The sequence below is a fragment of the Arachis ipaensis genome, chromosome B02 (assembly GCF_000816755.2).
Source record: "Arachis ipaensis cultivar K30076 chromosome B02, Araip1.1, whole genome shotgun sequence".
In the NCBI taxonomy this organism is placed as follows: Eukaryota; Viridiplantae; Streptophyta; class Magnoliopsida; order Fabales; family Fabaceae; genus Arachis; species Arachis ipaensis.
Window position 1 is genome coordinate 88,295,505 of NC_029786.2, and position 5,243 is coordinate 88,300,747.

The window sequence follows — 5,243 nt, forward strand, 5'->3', positions numbered from 1 at the left end:
ACCATACTGAAAACCTCCGGTTCTCATTCCATACTATGTTGTTGTTTTTCAGATGCAGGTCGAGAGGCATCTCATTAGGCGTCTGGACCCCTGAGGCGAAGTGGTTATTGGGTTATTTTATTGTACAGTGATGTATATATATATATATATATATATATAGATTTTTTAAAATCCCTATTTATAGTTCCTCTTAGTCATGTCAATCGATAAGTCATGGATTGGAAAACCACAAACCACGGATGAGTATAAAGATGGTCTAAACAAGTTTTTGGATTTTGCTTTTGAGCATCGATCTCTCGGGGGTCATCAGCTTAAATGCCCTTGTCCGGTGTGTGGTTTTGGCAAGTGGCAAATAAGAGAGAAAGTTTTTGAACATTTAATAGTCAAGCCATTTCCGAAAAACTACAAAGTTTGGTATTGGCATGGTGAAGAAGCAGTTGGACTTGGGTCACAAGCTCATCAAACTAGTCATATTTTACAAGATGATTCGACATCTCAACATCCAATGGTAACAATGATCAGTGACGCTTTTGGAGTTGCTGGACCTGACTTGAATGAAGATGGAGATGGAGATGAAGACAACATAGAAGATGGAGATGGAGATGAAGACAATATAGAAGATGGAGATGGAGACAATGCAGAAAATAAAGAGCACAATGGAGAAAATGTAGAATTTTACAAGTTGTTGGAAGATGGTAATGAGCAATTGTATGAAGGGTGCACAAAGTATTCAAAGCTGTCTTTCTTGATTAGTATGTATCACATAAAGTGCTTATACAGAATAAGCGACAAAGCCATGACCGAAATCCTCAAGTTGATAAAAGATGCTTTTGGAAATGCCAAGATTTCAAATACATTCTATGAGGCCAAGAAAACCATAAACAAATTAGGGCTTAATTATACCAAGATACCTGCTTGCCCTAATGACTGCATGTTATATTGGGGGAAGGATGAAGATTTGCAAGAATGCAAAATATGCAAGACATCTAAATGGAGCGATGCTAAAAAGAAGAAACCGGCAAAGATCTTGTGATACTTTTCACTAAAACCGAGACTTCAACGATTATTCATGTGTTCTAAGACTGCTCAATCAATGCGATGGCATGCTTCGGCAGAAAAGAAAGATTCGAAGATGAGGCATCCGCGGGATTCTGAAGCTTGGAAGACATTCGATTTACTTCATGATAGGTTTGCCGAATAAAATTTATAACCGAAGTATTTAAACCTCGGGTCGTCTTCTCAAGGAATTACATGGAGGTATGATTTATTATTGGTTATGGAAAAAGGGTATATTTTTGGGTTTTTGAAATAGGGAACAGGAAAATAAATTGGCAATAATTAAAGTAAATTAATAATTATGAAAAACTCTTGGCAAGGTATGAGAACTGGAAATCCTATCCTAGTTATCCTTATCAGGTGTGATGAGAATTGTTATTGCTCCCACTTAGTTAACCCTTACTAAATAAAGGAAAGTCAAGTGGACTAATTAACTTGATTCCTCAAGTCCTAGTCAACTCCTGTGGAAAAACTAGCTTTAGAAGGATCCAAGTCAATCAGCAGTTTCCAACTCTCAATCGACCGCTGAGTTTGATAACTCAAGTGTTACCAATTACTTAACTAAAATCAAAAAGGAGAAAAATCTAAATTAAATTGAAAGCATCATAAATAGAATAAACCAATCATAAATCTGAAATACCTCAAATTATATTAAATAGAATATTCAAATCTAACATGAAAAGTTCATAAACCAATTTGACAACATAAGTAATTAACAAGTAAAAGCATTAGAGTAATTAAAAGTAGAAGAGAACATAAAATTAAAGTAAACATTGAACCTGGAATGGAGTAATAACCATAAAATAAAAGAAATCCTAATTCTAAAACCCAAGAGAGAGGAGAGAACCTCTCTCTCTCTAAAACGACATCTCAAACCTAATAATTGTGAATATGAAAGTTGTGTTAACGAATGGATGCGTTCCCCCACTTTATAGCCTCTAATCTGTGTTTTCTGGGCCAAAAACTGGGTCAGAAACAGCCCAGAAATCCCTCCCAGCAATTTCTGGTACGTACAGGTCGCGGCAAAGTCACGCGGGAGCGTCGTCCACGCGTTACCGTGGATTGGGTTTTTGCCAGGTCACGCGTCCGCGTGATCCACGCGTGCGCATCGCCTGGCTTCGGTGAAGCTATGACAAATTATATATAGTTGCAAAGCCCCGGATGTTAGCTTTCCAATGCAACTAGAACCGCATCATTTGGACCTCTGTAGCTCAAGTTATGGTCGATTTAGTACCCAGAGGTCAGGCTGGACAGCTTTAGCAGTTCCTTCAGTTTCTTGTATTCCTTCCACTTTTGCATGCTTCCTTTCCATTCTCTAAGCCATTCCTGCCCTGTAATCCCTGAAATCACTTAACACACATATCACGGCATCAAATGGTAATAAGAGAGGATTAAAATTAGCAATTTAAAGGCCCAAGAAGCATGTTTCCAATCATAGCACAAAATTAGGAAGGAAAATGTACAACATGTGAATTCTATGAATAAGTGTGAGAATAATGGGTAAAATCCACTAGATTAAGCATAGGATAAACCTTAAAAATGGGGTTTATTAGGGATCATCTACAAAGACACTCTGATGCTAAAGTAAGCGTCCGTATGATGAGACGGCTAATTAGGATAATAGTGACGTACATTGGGGGAGTGGTAGATTCCTCCCCTTTATTCCATGTCCTCAGGTAGGCCATTTTATTTGGGCCCTTTCATTTGAAAACTTTTGCCAGCTGTCCAGATTTCCGTTAGGAGGATCATATCACGCGAGGGACACTGTCAGTTAAGCGGGTCGTAGAACCATCGGGTCGTGGGTCCGCCAAGTGGACCCCCGGTCTTTGTTGGGCTAGGTCAAAATAGTGTCCCCAATGCGTCAAGTCGTAAGACTTACAGCTGGCGCTTTAACTTACTCGTGTCTTCGTGTGTGGTTTGCTTCCTTTAATTGCAACTTCGACGACACTCCAATTCTTCTAGCGCCTTCTTCATATGCGTGAGTTGTCCCCAATTGTTGCTTGAGATGTCACTTCAAATCTCGTGCCCAGAGCATTTAATGTTCCTTAAGAATGATTTGAAAGTGCGTGGAAAAGATCATTATACCCCTGGTCTTTCGCGCTTCTCCCCCTTCAATTACAGTTACCTTCATTTCTTCTTCCTCCATTTCTTTTCCTTTTTGTAACTTCCATATTTTCCTCTGCCATCCTTATTGCCCCTCATTTTTCTTACTACCATCACCAATCGCATCGTTACGATCATCCTTTCTGTCCTTTCTGGTGGGTTTCATTCTTCCTCTATATTTGCTACTGTTTTCTTCCTGCAACTTTTACGTTCATCTTTACTGGTAAATGGCTACTTTTTTGCAATACTCTATGACATTATCATACTGGTTTCTTGTTGCAATTACCTTTTGGATCAAACTGGCTTTGTTAGATAGTTTTCAAAAGGGTGCCATAGGCTTCCTTTTTGCAGTTTCGGCTAGAAGGTTTAGTGTAGGATGATTTTGGTTTAAGTGTAGAATAACTTAGCTTTAACTTAGAACTTTTTCCTGACCTCACGATTTAAGTGGTGCCCCCGTTGTAAGTATGGCACAGCGACCCCCTGTGAATCGGTACGCTTGGTGTACTATTGATGTCACGAGCACGTCCTCCAGGATAACCGCGGAGGAATTACAAGAGCTATGTGACTCAGGAGCGTTGTGTGGCAGTGGCACCGAGGAGGCGAACTACGAGGTCCTAGTGCTGGGTCCCCACGAATGCGTTTGCCAGCTGAACATTGAGGCTCCTCGTGTCTCAGATTGAATGTGGGGGTATAAACCCATGTTCACTACATTGGGTGTTTGGCTTCCGTTTCTCCCCTTTTATTATGGCCTTTTTAAACAGATGCGAGGTTGCTCCTTCGCAACTCCATCCAAACAGTTGGGTTGCCATCCACTATATTGAGATGGTTTGTGAATACTTGGATCTTCCAGCCACTGTGGAGGTTTTGCTCCATTTCTTTCTCTTTACAAATCCCTCTCGGGAGGGTAAACATGAAAAAAAGATACCTCTCTTTCCGAGCCGTACAGAACCGGAGGAACTTTGGTCTCTTTAAAGACTCCTTCCATGGATTTAAAGAAACTTTCTTCAAGGTGAGACCAGCTCGAGATTCTCACCTCTTCTGGCTCACCCTTGATGGAGAAAGGCACATCTCGACCTACTAAAGCTTTGGCGCCAACTCTAATTATATGATTAAGGTCACCTATGACGGCATAGGTTGGCAGAACCAACAAATTGCCGATGTCTTATTGGCGATTTGATTCTAATAACCTTAACCCCTATCTCTTGATGGGTGACTAGGAAGCTAGTTAGGACTGTGTAGATAAATTGATGCTTCCTACTGTCATTCTTTCATTTTTTCGAATTGTATACTGCTGCTTTATTATCGATTTTGTAACTTGGTTATTTTCTTTTGTAATCGGGATGGCCACTGGGAACACTTCAATTAGCCGTTTGATGACTCACTTCTTTTCCGGGGATGACGAGAACTTTGATTCCTCCACTCCTCAAGCCGAGATCCCTCAAGCCGACGAGCCTGAGGTTCAATCTCAGCCCCTCGACTAGGCCACCTCCCGGGCTAAGTGCTGGTGGTGAGGTTGGCCGTGGTGGTTGCACAGTCTTCAGGCGTTCAGGTTGAGGAGCCCAAAGTGGTCGTGATCCCTAACCCCAAGAAAAGAAAATCCAGCTCTAACCCGGGTCTGGTGCTCTCCGTGAAGAAAAAGAACTTCGACGTGGGTTTTTTTATTGATTCCCAGCTACTGCCGGAAATCGAAAACTTTTTTCGGGACGAGGAACTGGCCGCCCAAACGAGATGAATGTATCGCCGCTATCTCCAAGCCACCGCTATTCTAATATTGAGAAAATTTCATATACATGGTATTATTTATGTTCAACACTCCAAAATAAAATAAAATAAAATAAAATAAAATAAAATAAAATCTATGAAAATTAATGGTTAAAAAACATAAAATATATGATAAAAAATAATAAACTAAAACTTACATAACCTAAGAAGTAGAAGAATACAGAAAAAATTTTATGTAAATATTGTCACAATGAAAAACTTTATGTTAGTTATACGAATACATGAAAATTATATTTTGTAAATACGAAACTCACAAGAATAAGTAAAAGAAAGACTGAGAGAGTATCATAATTATAAAAAAT

General features: G+C 39.7%; 1 protein-coding gene across 9 annotated transcripts in view; it reads left to right on the forward strand.

The window, feature by feature from the left end:
• The window catches only part of LOC107625626, a 14,785-nt gene that overhangs the window by 2,934 nt on the left and 6,608 nt on the right, over positions 1-5,243 (forward strand). The window contains exon 1 of one of the 9 annotated variants that reach the window (XR_001617330.2): positions 77-1,257. The exons of the other annotated variants lie outside the window; for them this stretch is intronic. The gene's annotated coding sequence lies outside the window, so the exon portion shown is untranslated. Of the gene's footprint in view, positions 1-76; positions 1,258-5,243 lie in introns of those variants that run through there. 9 annotated transcript variants of the gene reach the window in all.